We start from the raw sequence: 12,037 nt of genomic DNA, 5'->3' as shown, positions 1-12,037 counted from the left end.
TTTTTTTTTAACAAATCAAAATCACAAAACTGTCTCCAGCTAAAAGGAAACTCAGTATGTCCACTATATTTACATCCCAGAGTGATATCAACAAAGTCCAGGTGCATCACTTCATTCCAAAATTAAATGTTATTGAGGGGCACCTGGCTGGCTCAGTCCAAAGAGTGTACGATTCTTGATTTTGGGGTCCTGAGTTCGAGCACTCTGTTGGGTGTGTAGAGGTTACTTAAAATATTAAAAATTTAAAGGTTATTGAGTACCTGGTGTTAGGTACAAAAACTACATCGTGTTTCACACTCTGGGAACTGAGATAACTCAGGCAAAAATTCTGCCTTCACAGGCATCTGTAAAGTCTGTAAGTAGAGCAGCAGTCTCACATGCCTAATTGTTGGGGACCCAAAGAAACGATGGTATAATCTCTGCCAGAGAAGGATCCTGAGAATTTGCTGTTCACCCTTATATTTCCCGTACAGGTCTAGCAGAAGTTCCATCCTAGAGGTCTCTGTTTAGAATACACAGGGAGAAACAGAGTATCTACATGGAACTGGTAGGTTTCAGATAACTCCGCTCTCATTTTGGCTTTTGTTTGTTTTTCCTGAAAAATTCCTTATATTTGAAAATAAGTACCCATTGATTTGTCTTTTGCAAGCAGCTATAAAAGCAGGACATCTTATTCTGAAGGTTTGAAACACATAAAGTAGCCTTAAACTTACTAGATTTCCAGGCTAGAAGGCTGATTTGTGTAAGAAGGACAAACCCTGGGTGGCAGTGTCACAGATCAGGAATTCTACGTTCTCTCTTATCCGGCAAGAGAACGAATGCAGAAATGAAAACGAGAGAGGCAAATGTCTGGGAGGAGACAAGAGCCCCAAACGGGGATTTCCTCTCTGTATTGAGCTCTCAAGATTTTACATGTGGTGAATGTGCAGAAGGAAACCATCAGATAGTAACCATCAACCTGTGTTACATGTAAGAAGCAAAGGGTCTGGGGGGCAAGTGGCGTTTGAAGTTGTGATCAAAGCACAATAAGATACTAGTGCCAGATGGAAAGTAGTTTCCTGTAGGGGATATAACTAATTAGCCGTCTTCTTTAAGATTGATGGAGCGTGCAGCTTTAAGGATAGCAAGTTACTCGTGATCCCATTATAATATCTCGCTAGCTAACCTTGGGTGCTTTGGCCTGTGGAGGCGGCTTTCCACCCTAAGCCTTTTTAACCCATTTATCTAGGTGTAAGGAATTCTTGAACTTCCCTCCCATGTGGCAGGAAAGGATCCTTTAGATAGGTGTGTACAGCAGACTAGTGACTTACATTTTCTTGTACCAGTAGGTAGTATTGAGGACTGTCACACCCTTCTGTAAGGGGGAGTCCAGGACTCAGCCGTTCAGTCTCCCATGTTTTACAGTCCATTTCCTTCAAAATTATTCACATTGAAACATTTCAAACCTACAGAAAAGTTGGAAGAATACAACTAACACCTGTATTCTGTTCATCTGAATTCAACAATTAACATTCATTTGCTTTTTCTGTCTACATGCACCCATACCTGCATTCCTATTGCTTTAGTAAATGTAAGCCCACTTCGCGCCTAAATACTTCGGCATGTATTTCCTGATATTAAGGGCATTATCCTATAGAACAATAATACAATTCAATTATCAAATCTAAGTACAATATTAATCCAGTAATGTTACCTAATATATGCTGCAGATATAATTTTCCCTTTGTTTAAAAAATGTTCTATCTATATAAACATGTATGTGTATACATACAGATGCATTTAACATCTGTGTCTATATCATGTAAATATGAGAGAGAGATTAAGGAGTAGGAGTGTGTATTGTGGTACTGATATTTCCCCAGGATCTAATTAAAGTTCCTAAATTGCACTTCCATCCTTACTACCTGGAACTGTCCCCCGATGTCTTTGTTTTTGTTGTTGTTGTTTTTTTTAATTTTATTTTTTATTTTTTTAAATTTACATCCAAATTAGTTAGCATATAGTGCAACAATGATTTCAGGAGTAGATTCCTTAGTGCCCCTTCCCCATTTAGCCCATCTCCCCTCCCACAACCCCTCCAGTAACCCTCAGTATCTTCTCCATATTTATGAGTCTTCTGTTTTGTCCCCCTCCCTGTTTTTGTATTTTTGTTTCCCTTCCCTTATGTGTTCATCTGTTTTGTCTCTTAAAGTCCTCATATGAGTAAAGTCATATGATTTTTGTCTTTCTCTAATTTCACTTAGCATAATACCCTCCAGTTCCATCCACATAGTAGCAAATGGCAAGATTTCATTCTTTTTGATTGCCAAGTAATACTCCATTGTATATATATACCACTTCTTCTTTATCCATTCATCCATCAATGGACATTTGGGCTCTTTCCATATTTTGGCTGCTATAAACATGGGGGTACATGTGTCCCTTTGAAACAGCACACCCATATCCCATGGATAAACACCTAGTAGTGCAATTGCTGGGTCGTAGGGTAGTTCTATTTTTAGTTTTTTGAGGAACCTCCATACTGTTTTCCAGAATGGCTGCACCAGCTTGCATTCCCATGTTTTTGTTGTTTCTGATGGCATTCCATTTTTGAAGAGGACAGCCTAGTTATCTTGTTCAATATCCTACCTTCTGATCAAACCAACATTTCTGAAAAGAACAACACATTAAGTATTTGTGTTTTCTATAGCATCCTGTCCAGAAGTAAGCTAAGAACAAAGCAACAAAATGTGAATACTCTTACAGAGGAAATATGAAAGGAAATGCATCTGCCAGCAGGGTGAGCACTCTGTGTTGTGGCAGCAATAACCTCGGCTCCGATCCAAAATGTAGCGTCTGGTGTCTGTCTGAACAGCAACTGACTCATCTTTCAGTTCGCTTTCAATCCCCAGCACTGGCTGTGACCCTGTTTTGCCACCAGGGATTTACCACTGACTCGTGGTCAGAAGGGAAGGAAAACCCACCCACAGTAAACACTCCTAGAGCCAGGTGTGTGGGAAACCTGGCTGTGCTCCACGTCTGCGCATGTGCAGAAGCTACTACAAAATGCTTCCTCTCAGGGAGTCTTGTCTGTCATTTCCGTTGATGAAATGGTGCTGTTGTAGCTGTTTTTCTGGTTGAGATATTTAAAATTATGGGGGCTTTTTAGGAGAAATGAGGATGAGCTTCGCGTGTTTTAATTAAAATCCAAACTCCTTGCCATAGGTCTCTATGTCTCCATTCCCCATCAATATGGACACTGTTTTGTTTTGGGGTTTTTTTTGATATCTATTTTTGAGAGAGAGAGAGAGAGAGCACAGGCGGGCAAGGGGCAGAGAGAAAGGGAGACACAGAATCTGAGGCAGGCTCCAAGCTGTCAGCACAGAGCTCATCGTGGGGCTCAAACTCACGAACTGTGAGATCATGACCTGAGCTGAAGTCGGACGCTTAACTGACTGAGCTACCCAGGCACCCTATGTAGGTACTAGTTCTAACACCATTTATTGAATCTATTTCCTTCCCTCATTAACTATTTTTTATGAAAACCAGTTGACCAAGTAGATGTCAATTTCAGGGCTCTCAGTTCAGCCTATTTGTGTACCCTGCTGCCACTAGCACATTGCCTCGCCTACCATAACTTCTCGTAAGTCCTAAATCAGGTAGCACAAGTCCTCTAGTTCTGCTCTTCTTTTTCAACAGCTCAATTCTGAAAAAATGTAAAACTCTATGTAACAGTCACAAAGATTAAGATGTGCTGGCATTTCATTCCTCTCATTTCAGTGTAGGACACATGCCCTCCTATGCACTGGTTGACTCTCGTGGTCAAAGATTCTCTATCGGACCCTCTGGGAAGAATAAATCTGTTGTCTGAAGTCTGAGGAAGAGGCTAAGTGTCTACAACACTCAGCAGAGTCTGGATTTTTCCTGAACAAAAAAAATTTAGATCACTTTTCTGGCCTTTGATTTTAGGAACCGTTTACTATGAAATAAAGCCTTGTGTTATTTACACTTTTTCTTTCTAGCAACATAGGGGCCTACGGAAGATCTCTAATTGGCTAACCTGAGTGTGAGATCTGATGTTGCAAATTGGAGATTTAAGAAAAGACTTGACTTTTGGGGCGCCTGGGTGTCTCAGTTGACTAAGCGTCCAACTTCGGCTCAGGTCATGATCTCATGGTTCGTGGGTGCTGACAGCTCAGAGCCTGGAGCCTGCTTCAGATTCTGTGTCTCCCTTTCTCTCTGCCCCTCCACCTCTTGTGCTCTCTCTCTCTCTCAAATATAAAGATGCATTAAAAAATTAAAAAAGAGACAACTTTTTTCTAAATATAAGAGGATGAAAGAGAGGCAAACATGCTGAGTGGAAAGAATAGTCTGGAATCAAAACACTAACGTTAGGATTTGGCACTGAATGTCAGATTTTGAGAAAGTGAGAGAATAGACTAGGAAAGAAAAAAAGATCTAGGAAAAAGATCTTTTCCTTAGTGGAAACAACAGATAATTAGGGTCCCTTTTATGACAGTGTTCATTTGCTAATATATAATTCTTCTTTTCCATCTTTGTAAATGTGATACTGTTGAGCTTAGTGTGTTATATGTTTTTCTGGAATGTATATGTTTATTATTTTTTAAGTAAGCTGTACACCCAACATGGGACTTGAACTCATGACCTTGAGATCGAGAGTGCCAGGCCCTACTGACTGTTAGTCAGGTGCCCCTGGAATGTATATTTTTAAAAAATGACTATTATACTTCAAATATTCATCTGTGAACCTCCTAACCTCATACATGGCCCTATCTACTGTACATTGAGAGTAAAATGGGTCCCACCTGGGGATGTACCTGGGAAAGTGCAATTAAAATTAAGGAGAGGGGTTGTGAGGGTATCAAGAATGATAGCTTTCCTTAATGTAGCAGTTTTCCTACTTCCTTCACACCTGATCTTCCCTTCCTTCCTCCCTCTCTTCCTCCCTTCAAAAGTTTAAGTAATTGCTACACTCACCCCGGGGCTCGAACTTGACCTGGAGATCAAGAATCACATGCTCCTTCAACTGAGCCATCCAGGGGCCGCCTTTCTTCTTTAAGTAAGGGCAAATGAAAAAAGTATTCAGTTGCACCCTTGGAATCCATAGAAATCCTGGCTAAGGAAGTTCAAGGCAAGATTGGGGATTGCCTACTCACTGGTAGCCTGACCAAGGTTGTCTGTCTGTTTACTTTGGCAAGGAGACTCAACTCACTTTCACCAGACATGGGAAGACAAGGATCCAGATGAGGTTGATTTATGGTAACTTTAGGTCCTGAAATCTCACAGGCTTTCTTCCCTTCCTAACAGGAGGGAATGGCTGCCTTTCTTTCTGGCCAGGACTCTTTTGGGGCCCCTTGTGGACATGTCCGAGGTAGCAGCTGGCTTCTCCTATGTGTCTCTCCCAATCTGGTTGTTTTGAATGACCAGAAGTGACCCACGACATAACTCCCTGCCTGTGGGACCGAAAGGCTCTGGAGAGCAGCGCAAGCCACAGAGACTACAATCAGCGAGGTTGCTGATCATTCACTTGCTCCCTGGGTTTCAGGTAAAGAACAAAGTGCTATCTCTGTATCTTCTCTGCAGGCTAAACTGAAAGAAGTGTGAGGTTCCAAAAGGGTCATGAAGAACCTTGCTGAGTTGACTCAAACTCCAGCCTGGCCTGGAAGGCCAGGCTTGAATGAGGCTGATTTTAGGATAAAAGCAAAGAAAAGGAGCAAAGGTAGCATGGCCCAAAGATGCTGAGACTAAAGTCTCAAATCTTAATCTCTGAATGAGCTCAGGGCCAAGACTTGAATCAGTTTCCCACATTTATGAAGAAGGTTATTAACCCCAATTCAGACAAGGGGCAGTTTATCAGTGGTTCTTAATAGAGGGTCATCTTGCCCAGCCCCACCCCTTTTCCCACTAGGACATTTGGCAATGTCTAGAAACTTTGGATTATCACGACTTGAGGATGTGTTTGGCTTCTACTGGCATTGAGTACACAGGGAAGCCCCAGCCTCCAGTGCACCAAAATGGCATAGAATTCATGGGAAACCCCTCCACAAGGAAGAATTACCGTATCAGTGGTGCAATGTTGAGAACCCCTGGTGTAGATCAATGTCCCCACTTTATCTACAAGACAACACTAATTACCAACTTAATGGACATGGAGTCTGAGGAAAGCTGGTGTCAGAACGAACTCAGAGTTTGGCAGGGGCACACGGGAGGATGTCGGCATCAATTAAGTTGGGAGAGCTGACAGGGGCGGCAGGCTGTAGGGGAAGGACACAGAATCCAGTTCAGGGCAGCCGAGGCTTCCTTGAAAGCCGTCATGGCCTCTGTCGCTGCAAGTCCTTTGGGGGATGTAGGGGACTGCTGGGGCTCACGCTGGGGCGCCTCCCCTCCCGCCTCATCGCGGAGACCTTCTGTCCTCACGGGGCAGTCTGGAAAAGTCTGGGTTGTGGACAAAGGCTGGTTATAGAAGTTGGAGAGGTAAAGACAAAAGGGAGGCCTCCAGGGGGACTTTGCTGTGCTAAAGAGGACTCCGGAGATACCTGAGGCCTTGCTATTGTCCAGCTAAGGTGGTTTTTCCCTCTAGCAAAGCATTAGCATTAAGACAGTAGGGAGTTCCTGGGAAACGTTTTAGTATCAGTCAATGGGCTGCAGGTTATAAGGAGACTTAATTTCCTGCCATTTCCTTCTGCCTTTGTTCCCCACCTCTCTGATGTTGGGGCTCCAGGAAACTGAGTCTCTAGGTTTCTAGACATTAGGCTATTGATAAGATTGCCTTTTTCTTGTAATTTACTGAGATATTTGCAAATGGATGGAGACCCAAGTCCTGTATGACTGTGATCTCTATCAGCTGGCCATTTGTTTTCTTTCCTTTCCTTTGTCCTGGGGCAGCCAGGAGTGCCTGAGAAATGTCACACACATCCAATGAAGTGGGGTAGCTTGCACTCTGTCCTCAGTCTATCCCATGATCCCTCATCAGAAGGACGGCACCCCCCAAGGATGGGTGAGCTCAACTCTAACGGAGGCGCAATTAATCGGCGGGTGCGAGAAAACTAGCCCTGGCGATGCACTGGCTGGGACTTGGAGCTCTTCCCCACCTTGGCCTGGGCTAGATTCTCGGTAAGGTCATGTTTTGGCCATGTCTCCCTTCAAGGAGGAATTCTCTTCATCCCTGGGTTGCCAGCGTGTTGCAAGACGCAGATGCACAAGCGGCTCCGCGGCCAGTCCCAAAGCTCCAGTGATGAAGGCCGGATGGTGGTGATGTCGGTCCCAGGGTCGCTTCTCAAACTCCTCGCCAACAATCCAGGTCCTCAGGCTTGCGGAAGGAGGCCCTCCTGCCTGCGCGCGCTCTTTCCCCCTGGGGTCCTCCTCTTCTCTCCTATCTCCGTGCCGCACATGGCTATCTCCGTTCCGCACTCTATTCCACACTACCGGGCAGCGTGTCCACACTTACATGCCACCCGCAGAGATGCAAACACCCACGGGGTTCTGGCCGAGCCTGTGCTCTTGCTGTCACCGCCCCCAAGGCGCGCTGCGGGCCGTGAATGACAGTCCCAGCCTCCGTTCCTCCCCTGGAGATGTGCTGGTCCACCGAGCATCGTTGGTTCTCTTTGCGTGTAAACTGCTGATTGGGCGTTGGGAAGAGGTGCCTGGAGAAGATCTGGAGGAAGGGAGGGAGGTGAGCGGTGGGTGAGATCCACGCGCACAGGTACGGGCTGCGGTTGTCCTCGGGTCGTCCCCTCTCCTGAAACAGGACAAACTTTTGTACACCCTAGCCAACAGTGTTGTGCGGTAAATACATATTTCTCAACACATTTAGATATCGATTTTTTTCCTGCCTTATTCTCTTTCCTCTTCTTGAACTCTAAATATATTAGAACTTTTGATATCGCCCTATATAGGTTGCTACAGTTCTGTATTTTTCAATTCTTTTTCTTTGTGCTTCAGGTAGGATTGATGAGGGACCATACCGCAAGCTGGGAGCCAAACACGAGCTAGCACAACTTCCCCCACCCCCAAGGTGGGGTATGTGTGATATTCCTCAGGCACTCCTGGCTGCCCAAGAACAAAAAAAAAGGGGGGGGGGGACAAACGGTTAACAGAAATCACAGTCATACAGGACATGCGTCTCCATCAGTTTACAAATGTCTTAGTAAATGACAAGAAAATAGCGATCTTATCAATAGCCTAATCTCGACAAACCTATAGTTTCCTGGAGCACCTAATATCACCTTCCTCTGCTTAGTGATGTGGGAAACAAAGGCAAGAAGGAAATGGCAGGTAAAATTAAGTTTCTTTATAACCTGAGCCCAGTGAGGCAAATATAGAATATAACACTTCTCCAGGGACTCCTATTGTCCTAATGTTAATGCCCCTGGCATCTTAGGAGTCTTCTTGTAGCATATCAAAAGGGCTCCCTTTCGTCTTTACCTCCCCGAACTCAATAGTATATAACCAGTCTCTCTTTACAACCCCAGTGCTGCTCTTTCTTCCCAAGGGTCCTGTCCCCATGCTTTAATAAAGTCACTTTTTAAAAAAAATGTTTATTTTTGAGAGGGAGAGAGAGCACCAGTGGGGACCAGGGCAGAGAAAGAGACAGAATCCAAAGCAGGCTCCAGGCTCTGAGCTGCCAGCACAGAGCCTGCTGTTGTTGCATCCACACGACTCCTGAAACAGAATGCTATGGGCACCAGTGACAGTCACAGCAAAGTTTATTGCAACGAGAGGCAAGGCCAACCGATCGGGACCAACACTCCTGATCAGAGTGCGACCTCAAACAGCCAGCGTATAGAGTTTTTATAGCCCCAACCACATTGTCTTAGCATATGGGAACAACATAAAGGAACAAGTTCCAGGATGTGGGTGTTTATTCTAGACATTCTGTCGTTAAGGCCCCTTTGTCTTGTTAATGAATCAATCCCTTGATTCATTATTAGGGACTAAGGGGACATAATTGGATCTAATCATCATAATTTTTACTTCACCAACTCGTCTGTTGACATACTGTACTACCCAATTGATAATGCACTGGCCGATAGTTAACCCAAGAAGTAACAATAGCAGCGGCCCAGCTATGGCGGTGAGCAACAATATGAGCCAGGGGGACCAAGAGAACAAGCTTTGGTACCAATTATTCTTGGCCTGTCTGTCCTGTTCTCTAGCTCTAAGGTTATCTCTGACCAGGCTGAGAGTGTCTCGGATTACTCCAGAATTATTGGCATAAAAACAGCATGTTTCCCCGAGGGCCATGCAAAGGCCTCCCTCCTTCATAAAGAGTAAATCAAGTCCTCTTCTGTTCTGCAATACAACCTCGGCTAAAGAATCTACCTGTTGTTCTAGCCGAGAGATTGAAGTTTCCAAGTAGCCTAGGTCTAGGTCTACTTGCTTGCTCAAGGTTTTGAAATTTTGGTCTCCTACGATGAGTCCAGAAGTTCTAACAGCTGTGGATCCCGCAATTCCTAGTCCCACCAGAAGTGGAATAAGGATTGGGGCTGCCCTTTTTGTCCTGGATTGTCCTTCTAATAGAAGTAAATGTTCTCTCCCTGCCTCTCCGCTCTATAGGTATATTTGCAGGAGAATATGAACTAGGATACAAATCTCTCGGGTGCCGACTCCAAAGTACGCAGCTGCAATGCAGGGGATAATTCCTGATGAGCAAGCAAACCAGGCTCCAGTAGGGGCTCAGTATGCTATATCTTGGGCGCTATCGGTATCTGAACTACTTGGAATGTACACTTCTGCACAAGAGTTTTTGTAAGGGGAGGTCTGCCAATTATATTCTTGGGACACTATGCACCAACCCTGCCTTTGGAGGTCTCCTAGCGTTAAAATTGGTCGCGAACCCCAAGGGCACAATGACATGCTTGGATTTTGCAATTTTATGACATGTTTTTCTATGTCTTGTCCACTGCTAGCATTTGTAGCCACTCCCACATAATATGAGGGTTTAGGGTTTAAACACAGCCAACAATCTTGTACAATCTCGGTGTGAGATGAATTCAGCCAGGCATACATAGAATTTACTACATCTAACCAATGTGTCTCAGGGGAGAATGGGTTTTGGAGATGACTTGTACTCGGTAATTCTGACTTTGTGGGGGCACCCGATTGCAGGGTAGGTTGGGAAGGGACAGTCAGAAGGAGCGGGGGGATAAAATCATGTCCTTGTTTGGCCTTATTGGATTGGGTGGAATTCTTCTCTTAACCATCTGTATAGTAAAGGAAGTGCCCTTATCAACTCCTGAAGTGTACATCTGGAGACCCCAAGTGTGTCCAGTGTCCCAAAAGGAGGGGAAAGTACTGGAACTAGAAACCTTTTTTACACATACTTTTTGTTGGGTTACAGGTTCCTGGGATCTCATATTGGGGTTTCGGGATTCTAAGGAGAGTAATTAGGGGGTCAAGGCCCTGTCCTGCTAGCCAGGGGGCTAGCGTCTCACAACCCCACTTGGCTCAGTGGTACTTGACCCTCTCCTTCACATTCATCTTTTTTACCTGCTGGGCAGCTGTACATCCCTGTTAAACCTGCCAATTTTTGTTCTTGATCCCTGTGTCCACATCCATAAGTAGTCATATAGGGGTTTTCTGGGACTGGAGGAACAAAACCCATTGGCTGTTTATAATTAGTAATTAAAGTTCCCTATGATTCACCCACTAGGTCACATAAGTCAAACAAAAAACAGGGCATAGTGGAGGAGGTATTAGACGCTACTACCTTTCCCGTGACTGTGTCCCTGAGTTGCCATCAGTATGGCCAAAAAGATAGGGGGTGCAATCCCATACAGTTTCCCAAGCTTATCATTAAACAAACCCAGGCAATTATTATTATGCCCGCATTAGTCTTATCTTTAAAGGATCCTCTGGGTGCCTTTGGACCTTCCATTGCTGTTCGTTCTCTGGTTCCATATCAGCCTGGGGTGTTTCTGCCCTCACGCAGTTTTCTTAACCTGAGAGTGAAGAATCCAGGTTCTGACACCGTCTATCTTCATGGCCGTGGGTGTAGTCAGGATCACGGTGTGCGGTCCTTTCCAGCGGGGCTCCAGGGTTTTAAGCTCATGCCTCTTGACCCAGACTAAGTCTCCTGGTTGAAAGGGGTGGGGAAGAACAGGAGGATGAGCGAAGGCTTCTTTTAAGTCCCCGGTTATTTCCTTTTGTACATGTTGCAGGGCCATGAATGAAGCCAGCAAGTGGTCCTGTTCCAGCTGTTCCTTTACGTCGTCTCCTAGCCTCAGTAGGATAGGTGGAGGTCTGCCAAATAAAATTTTGTAAGGGGAAAATCCCTTGACAAATGGAGTACAACACGCTCGCAAAAGGGCAAAAGGCAGAACATCAACCCAATTTTCCCGCCATCTCAAGGCACAATTTGGTTAAGTTACAATTTGTAAGGTAACTTCAGGATCCTGAACCCACTTTTGTCCCGGTATCATACGTCCCCCTTTTCTTGAAACCCACTCTAAATCTTTACGAGTGTAACTGGGCTCTGGCAGAAGCAAGGGCTCTATTAAGATCGGTAGGACCAAAGAACCTTTACTTTTTAGTTAGGGCAGCTTCTCGGGCTGCCACCTCAAGGCGGTTTCTGACTGCCTCTAGGGAGTCGCCTTTTTGATGTCCTGGGCAGTGAATGATCCTGAGTCTCGCAGGCTCCCTGATGGCTGCTAGAAGGTCTAGAATTTCAGCTTTATTTATTTTTTCAATATATGAAGTTTATTGTCAAATTGGTTTCCATACAACACCCAGTGCTCATCCCAAAAGGTGCCCTCCTCTCCCACCCTCCCCTCCCTCCCACCCTCCCATCCCCTCCTCCCCACCCTCCCCTCCCTCCCACCCCCCATCAACCCTCAGTTCTCAGTTTTTAAGAGTCTCTTATGCTTTGGCTCTCTCCCACTCTAACCTCTTTTTTTTTTCCTTCCTCTCCTCCATGGGTTTCTGTTAAGTTTCTCAGGATCCACATAAGAGTGAAAACATATGGTATCTGTCTTTCTCTGTATGGCTTATTTCACTTAGCATCACACTCTCCAGTTCCATCCACATTGCTACAAAGGGC

Source organism: Prionailurus bengalensis, chromosome C1 (genome assembly GCF_016509475.1).
Source record: "Prionailurus bengalensis isolate Pbe53 chromosome C1, Fcat_Pben_1.1_paternal_pri, whole genome shotgun sequence".
Classification (NCBI taxonomy): Eukaryota; Metazoa; Chordata; class Mammalia; order Carnivora; family Felidae; genus Prionailurus; species Prionailurus bengalensis.
Note: the sequence above shows the minus strand (reverse complement) of the source record.